The sequence below is a fragment of the Pelodiscus sinensis genome, chromosome 5 (genome assembly GCF_049634645.1).
Source record: "Pelodiscus sinensis isolate JC-2024 chromosome 5, ASM4963464v1, whole genome shotgun sequence".
In the NCBI taxonomy this organism is placed as follows: domain Eukaryota; kingdom Metazoa; phylum Chordata; order Testudines; family Trionychidae; genus Pelodiscus; species Pelodiscus sinensis.
In genome coordinates this window covers 26,525,037-26,538,058 of record NC_134715.1, presented here as the reverse complement: position 1 = coordinate 26,538,058, position 13,022 = coordinate 26,525,037, and the positions used below count along the sequence as shown (strand labels likewise).

Genomic DNA, 13,022 nt, shown 5'->3' with positions numbered 1-13,022 from the left:
GGATATTATCTTGGTCTCGACAAACTGAGGATGCTATTACATGTGTTTGGACCAAAGAGCAGTTAGAGGAATAATGTTTGACAGCATAATTCTGGAAGTGAAGTAATACTGATGTTTAACTGTGGGCCCTGTTAATGTTGAGTAGGTGTACAGAGAATAAGTGACTAATAAGTATTTGACAGGTCATATTCAGTTCTGGTAGATTAAATAACAAGACATACATTAACTCACTTAATAATTAGCTACCTTTTTATGCTACCACCTTAACCATTAAGCAAGTCTGACATTGTATTAATACAGCTGTTTAATATTTTTTTTACATGGAAGATTAAGATAAATCAACTGCCAAGGATTACACTTTTTCTTTTCCTTTGAAGTAAACACATTTTAATAGGGTTAAAGGCTAGCTGGAACTAGTTAATGCTGCCTCCTAGTTTTAGATTCTATGTGAAAGTATTTCATTATTGACCTTACAAAAGCATGACTCATACCCTGTACCCCTGAAAAAGAATAAAACTGGATATGGACCTTAGAGGAACAGTAGATCTTGTTGAAAGTGTCAGAGTATGGTAACATTAAGAACACACAAGAACATATATGAGGGCAAGACTAAGAGGAAGAATGGCCTTGTGATTGAGGCACTGGGCTGGGGCTCAGGAGATCTGTGTTCATGTCCTAACTATGCCACAGACTTCCTTGGTTAAGTTGCTTCATCTGTCTCTGCCTCAGTTTCCCATCTGTTAATAATAGGGATGATAATCCTTCTTTTCTCGTATAATTTGTCTGTCATATAAACTCACTGGGGCTGGAATTCATTCTTACTGTCACATGATGACAGCTAATTATTAGGTGGGTTAAGTATATGTCATGTTGAATCAACCAGTATGGATAATGAACATTGTCTTGATATACAATCTCTTATCGCTGTGAAAAGTGCTTGTTTACATTCTTAGTATGGATAAAGTTTGTATCTATGATTGTTGCCAAACTTAGCTAAGTTGACTACTTTTATTACACTTCATTCTGATCGGGTATGTCAACACAGCAAAGTTATTTTGAAATAACAGCTGTTATTACACAGCCAATCGGCTATTTCAAAATTAAATCGAAATAGCAGAGTACGTCTTTCGAATTTGGTCAACCTCATTCTACGAGGAATAACGCCACATTCGAAATAAGTGCTGTGATTGTGCTCCTCACAAATCCCCTCCAGCCTTCCCAGGTGCCCTGGTGGCCACGCTCTCTCCATCCTCCCCTGTCCGGAGACCTTAAAGGGGTTGACTCTGGATACAGTGCCTGTGCCAGCTCCAGGCCTGCCAGCCCAGAGCCAGCAGTGACTGCCCCTGACCCCGTGGCCCCAAAACATGAACCAGCAAGCCATTGGCAGCCAGCCCTACACCACTCCCCAGGAGCAGTTTGCCAGATCCTAGGAGTCTGCCAGGGCCCAGAGAAGGTGGGCGCTTTCCTGGTCCAGGGCAGAGATCATGGACCTTATTCAAGTTTGGGGAGGATGCCCCCAATGTCCATGAACTCTGCACTAGACAGAGGAACACGGCCATCTATGGCAGGATAGCTGTCAGCCTGACCACTAAAGGCCACATGCGAACCCAGGAGCAGGTTCGCATGAAAATCAAGTTGGTCTGGTGAGACCCCCAACCCTGAGCCCTGAGCTTCCCATCCCCCTTCTTCCCTTGCTTCCCCCTTCCAGCTCCCTCCTCCCAGTTTTTCCCCTCCCCTCTTCCACCCTCTCTCTTCCCCTCTCCTGCCTCCTTTCCCCAGTCTCACCAGAGTTTCATCCCCCCACCCCAGAGTTTTGTTAAATAAAGAGAGTTTGTGTTTATGAAAATACGTGTATTTTATTTGACATCAGGAAGGGAGATTAGGGAGGGGTAAGTGGAAGGATGTGAGGGAGGAATGAGGCACAAGCCCCCAGTGAGGCAGACCAGGGAGGCTCTTAATGCTCTTCAGGGTAGAAGCTCTCCCACAGGGCCTTCTGGATCCTGACAGCCCCCCGATGAACCTCCCGGATGGCAGCCTGCAGAAAGTGAAGCCAGGCTCGCAGCAACCTGTCCATGAGAAGCACCAGAGTGCGCATGGGCAGCTCTTGCTCCATGTTGCAGAATGCTGTGGTGTTCTGAGTGAGGGCAACCAGAGCATGCAGAGACAAACCTGCTTTGATGTCCCTCATTGAGGTACGGAAGCAAGCAGGGAAACCTGAGAACTGGCTGTCCGGGGTGGGGGAGGGGTGTATTTTTAAGCACAGACCTCAGGCAGCAGCCACACAAAGTAACTCCTGACCTTAAATGCAATTCAGAGTCCACTCAGTGTGGATGCATTATTTTGAAATAGCAAAACACTATTTCGAAATGCATTTTGTGTGTGGATTCGTTATTTCAAAACAGCTTATTTTGAAATAAGATATTTCAAAATAACACTGTAGTGTAGAAATACCCATAGTGAAATACAAATGGGTATTTGGGTGAGGACCACTTGTGTCACAATCAGGCTTCAGATTTTCAGTTTTCATCAAACACAACTGATTTAAAAGCAATGACATTAGTATTTTTCCAATAAACACTTGAAATGGTTACTTGTATCTAAGGATTTGTCTAGACAGAGCAGTAATGTGGACTTCAGGGGTCTGATTGCTGAAGCGCGGTAATGTGTTGTGCTTTAATTGGTCTGTATAGACATTGCTGGTGTGCACTAAATGTTCCCTACTGTGGTTTAATGTAGTGCTGTTTGAAGCAGTACTGTGTTAAAGTGAACTAGGGAATATTACAACAAGATTACTCATTAGAGTAATGTATATTATTGACATTACTTTTTACATAATATACCAAGAGACGTCCCAGTTTCTGAACATCTACATGAAACTCAAAAATTGCTTAAAAAAACCCCACCCCTAAACAAAATAAAAAAACTCTGAAAAATGAAAGCTATACTTGTAATTTGTGTGGATACATTTTTCTATTTATATACATTTTCTATTTTCCATTATAGTTTCATTATAGTGCTAAAATTCATAGCCGATACTTTGACTATTGCAGTTCAATATTTAAAATGTTGAAGATGCCAAATAACAAGCATTGCCAATTTCTTGTCTAAAGGCAAAGCAGTACAGTACAGGAAAGAAAGCTAATACATTGCCAGTCTTTCCAGGAAATAGTTTCTTCAAGCCTGTTCAGTTTACCTTATACAGAAAACATGTGCCCCAAACTACTTCTGTTTATAGCAGACCTGTTTTCAAGTTACTAAGGAGTTAACTATGTCTTCTGTACCTACCCAGGTATCGGGTGGTCAGCCAATAACAATGCAGGTAGAAAATTCAAACTGAAAAAGAGAAGTTTTTCTCTCTGTTTTTTTGTTTGAGATTTAGAGCAGTTTCTTCCAAGACTGGGAGAGATGGGAGACTCTTCTCTCTCCAAGAACGGACTTCATACAATGTGTAAGTAGAGAAAAGTTTAGAAAGTTTGCCAGGATTTGTTGTTTTTCCTGGTTTGGGAATTTGGAATTAACGTCTGTGCTGTCAAGTGTGTTTTTTTCTCTTTTGTAACTAAAGCTGCTAGCCCAGGGAGTCCCCCTGAGTACCTAGATCAATTGGTGGATCTTTCCACTTTACTATGCTTGCAACTGTAGTTTTGTTTTAATAATAAAAGTTTGTTTCTTTTTTCTAATTCACCAGAATTGGTTGGTTGTTGTGTCCTTTGACTCAGTCCCTAGTTATAAGGGCAGAGTCCACTGTTGTCTGTGAATCCCCTCTGTTTTTCCCAACTCAGAGTAAAATGAAGGTTGGGGCAGGGAAGAGTTTTACCTTTGGGAAGAGGTTTCCAAAGTGACTTCTTCCCTGGTTTTCTTGGAGTTACTTGAGTGGTGGTAGTGAATTTCCCCAAATCAGGTATTAGGATTTTTGGGGGACATTTTTTATACCAGAGCTTGTAGAGGCAAGGTTTTGGAGTGCTCTTGTGGGACCCCACTTCTGCATTCATTGTGCTGGAGTGGGGAACAGCCTTGATGATAGGTGTGGGAGCTAGTAGTGCAGGGGTGCTACAACACCCCAAGGTTTTGCATGGGGTCTTGGTCACTGGCTCTGTGGCCCAAGGTTCCAGTGCTGCTGGCCCTTGCACCTGGGACTCCACTCATGGACCTGCACCTGGGGTCCTGGCTGCCATCAGCCCCACACCTATGGCTCTACTTCTGGCCCATGCTTGGGGTCCTGGCTGCAGGACCTGTGCTAGGGGCTCTGCTCCCCCCACACCTTCCGCCGTGGGCTCAGCCTTAGCCTCCTCATGCCTTTGTGTCCTCCCCACTCCCAGAGTCACCGCTGGGTTCTGGCCCCAGCTCTAAGGAGAGGGGGCATGGACAAGGGTAAAGGTAAGGGAGGGGGTGAGATAAAAAGTTTGGGGATCACTTGCTTTCAGCACCCCCACCATAAAAATTGTTCCAGTGTCACCACTGGAGAGACATAAAGTGTTGCTCCATGTCTATCTTAAGGTCCATCCAAGCTCAATTAATTTTAGAATGTAAATACCTTCCTGGTAATGAGATGAAGCCAGACCCCAGAGGCCCTAATTTACACAAGATGAAGATCTGGTCCATTATTCATAATATGCCACTTTAATATTTGTTTTTATTATTTAGTATTATGCTGCCATTAAAGTTTGAAAAGTTGTATTTCAGAGGAATTTGAGGTGCCTTCATGAAAGGTAATTTAAAATATTAGTGCATTCCCCTGTAGATATGTTAGCAATGCCAATCTCCAAAAGTCTAAAATCATTTTGGGCCCTGAAAATAATGAGATTTTTTAAAATATTTTTTTTAGCTCTTATCTTTTTCTCTGTACCCACAAAGGCTAAAAACTTAGCTTCTTAATAATATCATCACCTGACTCTGAGCAATAAGGCTTTATGAAAAAGAAGAAATGTCACAGCACTAGTACTGGGATTTTTGATAATGTCTATGTTGTATTGGAACAAATTGTCTAACTGATGGGTGGGGGGAGAGGGGAGAAAGAGGGTAAACTTATATTGAAATCAAATTAATAAGGTTCAGAGAGGAAGATGAACTCTTGATGACAGGTGCTAATTGTTATTAATTAAACAGTTTACAACTGATAGAATTATTATTGACCCAGAACATTAAAACAGTTAATGACTTATAGAGTAGGGAAGATTACAATAAGAGAAATTAAATAAGTTAATAAATCAAAATTAATGAATGTCTGAAACAATTACAGTTATTAATGGAATTGCAGTTACTTCAGATACGTAAGATGCAGTTCATAGGAACTAATAATGTTGTTATGCAAAAGAAATTCATGTGGTAAAAGGAGGAGCTATAGGTCACATTCTTCTAAGTGGATGCCTAAACTTAGATATATAATTTGAGTGGCCTGATATCAAAGGTGGTAAGCTCTTGCAGCAGCCATTGCAAGTCAGAATGTGGGTTGTTTTTTTTCCAGTTGCTTTTTATGGTAGCTCATATAAAATGCTTCTGAAGCCAGTGAGAATTATGCTCTCAGAATATATCGGAATCAGGTTCTCCTTGATGTGGCTTTGGCCTAGAGATTTATAAAAATACACACTAGTTAGTTAATAAGGCCCAAATCCTGCTCCTTGCTCCAAACCACTTGCTGCTCATGGTCCCCAAATAGTTAAGATTTGTCCCTGTTTGACACCCAGACACTGCTTCTATATAATGCAACTGCACCAACGTAGCTGACCTATCACAATTTGCAGCTCTAACTTCTTTGTGATATGTTCCAAGTTCATAGCTTCTTTGATCAGACAACTTACTGAGCTGCAGTCCATAATGGAAACAGAATTTTGAGAAGGAATAATCTCTACAATAGGGCTTGGTAGACTGTTCATGAAATCCTTTCCTACCCATCACAGAATTTCTTACCAAGGGAACTGCTAATATGATATAAAGCCTTGGAATGGGATTTCTCATCTATGGGAAATTGAAAAGCAATCAAGATCAAACTGAAAAACTAATTCATATTTTTGGGCTCTACATTTAACCAGGCACTCATTGCAATTGCGCACACAAATCAAGTATTTGAATGTGCAGTTGACACCTGCAGGTATCCTGCTTGCAAGTGCAATCACACTTGCTTTGCAAAGAAGCATGTTCACCAGATGGGTATGTATCTTGATCCTTTGTTTTTAAATAAAGAAATTTAACTCTGAAATCCTGCCTTCATTGAATTCAATAGCAAAAGACTTCATCCTAGGTCACTAATGATGGAATCTAATATATTGTTCTGGACTTTCTAACAAGGGAATTTTCAGTCTGTATAAACCCCTATAAAGAGGTTTAGATCCAGCACTAAAGATATGGAATTTGATTTTTGGTTACGTTGAGTGGCCATTGATTTTTTAAATTGGTGTTGTGAGTGCTGGTCACCTGAAAATCAGTCCATTGTAGCCTTTAAGTTCAAACATAAATTGACTTAAGAAATGCTGGGTTGGTTCGGGTATGAAAAGACAAATTCTGAAGTCAGTATGGGAAGCCAAGGAAATGTGTTATGCCATATTGTTAACATATGTAAAAATGCAATAGTGTATTAAACCACAATAGCCAAGGCTGCTAGAAGGACTGCAGCCATTTCATATCTAGAAGAGCTGTGTCCTGTTTTGAGGCAGATTTAATTAACAAGAACCAATACTGGAGGGCAGTGATAGATAACCAAAGAAATAAGTCCCAGAATCATTGTAATGAAAGACATCTGGGTGATATCAGTAAGCATAAAAGGCTGTTTCAGATACTATTTATAAACATTCCTGAAATGTTCTCTCTATATTAGTTAGTGCAAACCTTTGCACTGCATGCCACTGTACATTTTTTAAAAAGTTGACAGGAATGCAAGATGAGTATTTTCTCTGTCCCATGCTGGTTGTATGTTAGAAAGCTAGGGCTGCTTAGGACTTTATAAGGACAAATTAGTGGCCAGACACTAGAGCAGATGGAAATATTTAACTAATTCTCTTCTGGTGAACTGACTATTCAGAGTGTAGCCCCAGGACTGACTCTTCTTGTTACCAGCTGTCAACTAGCCTTCAAGCCAGTGATCACTGTCCACTTCTTCTTCTTCCTTTTCTAATGATGGGCACTGTATTTGCCTTTTCCCATTTGTCTGGGACCTCTCTCAGTCACTGTGAGTTTTCAAAGATGATGGCCACTGGCTCTGCTATCATATTAGCCAACTCTGTCAGCACCCTTGGGTACATTGCATCCAGCCCCATGGACTTGTGCATGACCAGCTTTTCTAAATAGTCTTTGACCTGTTCTTTCACTACTGATGGCTACTCACCTTCTCCTCATTATGCTACCCAGTACAGCAGTCTGTAAGCTGGCTTACAGCACTGAGTTCTTCAGCTTTTTTACATCTGTCAAGTTGCTTTCGCCATTCAGTAAGGGTCCATGTTTTCCCTGGCCACCTTCTTGTTGCTAAAATACTTGTAGAAACCCTTCATGTTATCCTTCACATGCCTTACTAGCTGCTTATGGTCACTGCTGCTCAGGTTGCTACTTACTTCTCCTTCCTCTCTGCAGGGTTATGCCCTTCTCCTCTTTCCTTTCTTTACTACCTTACCCCTTTGCACATGCGTAAGGCTGGCTTTAAAAATCACCTTTGAATATTGTCTGCTTAATAAATGCCTAAGGTAGGAAAATATGATTCTTTAGACAGTGTACGGGATGAAATTGCAAGGACTGACATATGAATGAAAAGCACAAACGCAGCTGAAATTTAGGCTGCAAAACAATGGGAACAGAAGATGTTCTTTCCGGTGCTAGTCAGAACAGAAATATTGCTAGGATTTCTTTGTCCTATAGGTTGGCTGAAGTGGGAAATTATAAATGAGTGCAAAAGGCAGGAACATTTTTCGTTTTACATTAGATTCACTGACTCTCAAACCAAGTTTAATTTGGGTTTGGTATGAAGCATGGTGACATTTAAAATAATTTCCTATTTTATCCAAACTGTTTGCCTATTCCTAATGTTTATGGTCGTGTATGGAAATTTGCAGATGATCCCTCATTTCAGGGGTTATTTGATTTTCCTTTCTGCATCATTAGGTGCTTGTTTGCCTTTTCACCTGGAATCAACTGATTCCTATTTCTCAAGGATGGGCTGAATGCTAAATGCTGCAGAGAGAGGAGCAGGGGAATTAACATCTTTAATGGCTGAAAGGGTTTTTATAGCTGTAAATGTAATTGCTGGATAATTGTGATTTTTATCATTTGTAACTTGTGGTGACTTATGTTGCCATTGTCAATAGTTAAGTTTAACAACATATTGCCTTGTTTAATGATATTTGAGTGAAGAACCTCATTCTCATTAATGTAAACATTGGACTATCAAATAAAAAGAAGCTCAGTTCATTTTAAGATGACCTCCTTGTCACTTTATGAGTTCTGAGATGGATGGTAGATGCCACTAAAAAAAACCCACTACCCACTAGAGAACTTGTGTTTGGAAAGGAAAGAGCAAAGGGGCATTGGTATTCATCAAGGCATGTTGTATTTATGGTACAGTGTCACCAATGTCTCCATTAGTGAGAGTAGTGTAGTCAATTAATTAATTGTTCTAAAATTAACCTTGCTGCTATTGTGCAAATGTGCAATCAATCTGATAAGGCTTTATACTACACTCAGTACTGGGGTATCCGTGCACTATACAACATTCTAAACAGCCAAACAAGTAGTCTACACTTAATTTTCTCTGAGATATCTTTTGCCAGGATCAGATAGAATTTGGATTGCCAGTATGGTGCAGGGAAAAAAGATTTTTTTTCAAAAAAGTTAAATTCAGTGTAATAGAGGCCTGATCCAAACATCACTGAAATCATAGAGATTTTGAATCCTTAAATATAGTGGCGTATTACATCATTCTTTGCTCATGTCTCTAACCTGCACTTTTTCATTTGCCTCGTCATATATTAGGCCAGCATATTTTCAGTGCTTTCATTTGAGTGCTCCGAATCAGAACCTTTAATGTGTTTTCAAAAGTGCTGGACACTCATGGGTTCCACTGGAGTTCTGAATGTTCAGCACTTCTGAAATCAGGCCCATCAATTCAGATCACAAGTTGGGAACCCCAAAATTGCAACACTTAAAAATAGAAGCTTTTAAACAAATGTTTGCCTCATTGTTCAAATATTTTTAACATATAGACACCATTTATCTAAATGTGGTTGAATCCTGTAGTGGAGCACCCACAAGAGTCTAGATGTTGCAGCAGGGGCTATTTAATAGAATCATAGAATACTAGTGCTGGAAAAAACCTCGAGAGATCACTAAGTCCAGTCCCCCGCACTCGTGGGCAGGACCAAGCACCATCTAGATGATCCCTGATAAGTGTTTGTCTAACCTGCTCTTAAACATCTCTAATGATGGAGTTTCCACACCCCAGGCAATTTATTCCAGTGCTTAACCACACTGACAGGACGTTTTTCCTAATGTCCAACCTAAACTGCCCTTGCTTCTTGTACTATCCTCAGAGGTTAAGGAGAATATTTTTTCTCCTTTCTCCTTGTAATAGTCTTTTTAGTACTTAAAAGCTGTTATCATGTCCCCTCTGTCTTCTCTTTTGCAGAATAAACACATCCAATTCTTTCAATCTTCCTTCATTGGTCATATTTTCCATACCTTAATCATTTTTGTTGCATTTCTCTGGACCTTCTCCAATTTGGTCCACATCTTTCCTGAAATGTGGCACCCAGCACTGAATACAGTACTCCTGTTGAGGCCTAATCAGCACGGAGTAGAGCAGAATTATTTATTTTTTCTAGCGTACAGCACTCCTGTTAATACATTCCAGAATGATGTTTGCTTTTCTTGCAACAGAGTCAAACTGTTGACTCATATTTAGCCTGGGGTTTACTATGACACCTAGATCTCTCTCTTCAGTTCTCCTTCCCTAGAGTACTGCAGAAAAGGAAATTTTGGTTAATTTTGGTTAACTTTCAGAGTTAATTTTCCTGACGCTGGGTGTGTTGAAAATATTGACATATTGCATATGTCATATATCTGGACATCACAATGCATCACAATGAAATGCATACAGTTGCTTTCCTCTGAGTGAATACACAATTAAGTAAAAACAAAACAGGTGCTAAGCCTATTTGAAATGTGCGCTAAGTGTTCCTTTCAAATACATGTCAAATATATATGTATCTTCTCTTTTAAAATATGGGAGATTTTAAAAAAGAAGATACATACATATTTGACATGTATTTGAAAGGAACACTTAGCGCACATTTCAAATAGGCTTAGCACCTGTTTTGTTTTTACTGAATTGTGTATTCACTCAGAGGAAAGCAACTGTATGCATTTCATTGTGATGCATTGTGATGTCCAGATATAGGTCCATAAAGCCATTTAACTGTGAAACTCACCCACACAGACCCCTTGAAAGCAAGGAAATGACAAGTGAAGGGAAACCTCTTTGCCATATCTTAAATGTTCAGATAACATTCGGAAACATCACTGACTCTGCTTTTCCTCAGGGAAAATTCCCTTTGCCTTCCAGCAGAAACAGACTCAAACCCATCTAGCTCGGACTCTAATGGAAACCTTTCACTCTCCCAGGGATTTTGCATTATATGTATCAGTTCTGCATTTTCTTTGTACAGGTTTGACCTCTATGGCCCAGACTTCTGTGGTCCAGCATCTCTGTGGGTGCTCCTGAGTTGGCGCATGCACAGGGAAAAGCCAGGGTCCCTGTGCTCAGCAACTCCTCCACTGCCCTCCCCTAACCCCTGAGCTTCCGATGCACACACCACACGCTCAGGGAGGGAGACAGTGGGAGAAGCGGGAATGGGGGATACTCCGGGGCAGATGTAGAGTGGCTGATGGCTCAGTGTGCTCCTCTGGGCTGTGCTCCTGAGGCTCCACAGCCACTTTGCCTCATCCCCCAAGTGTCCCACCCCACTTGGCTAAAGTGGAGCCCTGTAGCCAGTGGCAGCAGAGGGGCTGGCATTGATTGAGTGAGGTCTAGGAGCACAGCCTGCCTCCGTGGCCACCCTGCCAGTTCCTCTGAGTTGCCCTCCAGTCCTCACTTGGTCAGTGCTGGCCACTCTGCTGACACAGAGCCCAGCAGCCAATGGCAGCTGAGGGGCCAGCATCGACCTCCCTTGGTATGGCAAGTTTTCTGGTTTGGGATTGGTCAGATCCTGAGGGTGCTGGACCAGGGGGATACAACTTGGATATAACAATGTAAGATATAGCAGGGAGCACAAAAAGTAGGATGAGTGGGTTGTTGCTGAAGTACTAGCCCTGCTCTTCAGTCAGTTTCCCTTGCTTGCAAACCACCTCCGGTTTTCTGGCAGTGAAACCTGGTCTGACAAGCCAACAGAGGTTCAGCCGATGAGTGCTGCCAATAGGTTCATACATGCTGAGGACAGAACAGACCATTGTGATCCTCTTGTCTGACTAATATAAGATAGGGTATAGGGTTTGTCTAAATTAATTCCTGGTGCAAGACCAATAACTGTAGTTGGACTAGAGCTGATCTTTTAGAGGAATCTTAATTTAAACTTTTCCAGTGATGGAGACTCCACCACAACTGTGGTTATTTTGTCTCAGTAGTTAATCATCCAGAAAGTTTCCTGGACCCAGGGGGGCATAAATAGGAGAAGGAGTGTTATTAAAAGGAACGCTGCAAGAAGGAGCCTGGATGGATGGATTGGGTCAGGAATGGCACCCACTCTCCTGCTGCTGTTGGGGGATATGGAGGGGTGAAGATGTTTTGGAGAGTGGAGGAGAGAAAACTTGTATTTTGTGCCTGCACTTCATTATTACTGCAGTAGATGCAGTCTCTCCTTCTTGAAATTAGGGGTTTATAATGGTAATGCCTTTTCAATGATATAGTGTTAGTCATAGTGGGTTGCATTGCTAACAGAATGTTACATAACTGAGAGCGTAACTGGATCTATTAGTGTAACACCATTAATAAATGCTTTTTTTTCCTCAATGGGGTGTGTGTATCAGTGGCTGCTGATTTTAATTCCCTCGCAAGGTAGCAAATATGTGTCAGCTATAGCTCAGACATACAGACATAATGTTTGCCATTTGTAGAGCCTTATAAAATATAATAGGATCAAAGGCTGACTAGCTTAATAGCTACCTTTACCCTTACTGTTAGCATTTTACTAAGACAGTACTTAAAGTGTAAACCTGAAAAAACAGGTTAAAAGTGAAGTCATGTGGAGAATAATGCTGCACTTTTTTTTTCAAAAGCCAGAAGAGAAAAGCCTGAAAACATCTGCAGCGTGCTGCAAGTTAATTGTCAGACATGTACAAACCTGACGGCTCTTCTGCTTCTGTGAACTACTGGTATGTCTTCAGTTCTTCTGTGGTAGTTCGTTATAGTGCAGTAAGAAAAGGGTTCTCATCTGTACCTATTTTTATTTCTAATGCTAATCAGTTTTACTAAATCCATTCAGATTCACTTGGTTAGAGCCTCAGCTGGTATAAATTCTTTGGGATCTGGCTCAGCATTTTTAATTGTGAAGTGCCTTTCCAGTCAGGACAGCACAATTAAAAGAAGAGATTACACACTCATGGGCAGCCTTAAATATAAATGTTTATACCTGCATGTTTTGGACAGTGGATTTCAAACAAATTATAAACACTTATATTAGATTCATAAAAAGCATTCATGTTCCAAACATCATTTTGATTAGCCGCTATCATGCCCCAAACATGTCGATACAATAACTGTTAGGACCTGATTCCGAGCTCATTTCTATCAATTTCACACTGGTAGGACTCAACTGAGTTCAGTGGATTTAATCCAGAATAATCCCAGTGTGAGTGAAAGGGGACTCTGCCCTAATCTGCTCCGATGGGTGGATAGCCTAGAAAGTCACATGAGTCTGCATTAGGCACCCACATTTTCTCTATAATACACGAGGAGAGAGTGATGCCTCAGAAGTGTGGGGGAGGGAGGTGTAGGGAAGGAGGGACACTGAGCAACTGCACAAACAAAGGCCCTCTTGCATCACTTCCAGCAC

The 13,022-nt window shown here is 41.1% G+C and overlaps 1 long non-coding RNA gene across 1 annotated transcript in view; it reads left to right on the top strand.

Annotated features, from left to right (window-relative positions):
* Positions 1 to 3,373: 3,373 nt before the first annotated feature.
* Positions 3,374 to 13,022, top strand: part of LOC112545157 (uncharacterized) — a 50,999-nt gene continuing 41,350 nt past the window's right edge. The window contains exons 1-2 of the long non-coding RNA XR_012903795.1: positions 3,374 to 3,448; positions 12,247 to 12,342. This is a non-coding gene — a long non-coding RNA (uncharacterized LOC112545157). The remainder of the gene's footprint in view (positions 3,449 to 12,246; positions 12,343 to 13,022) is intronic.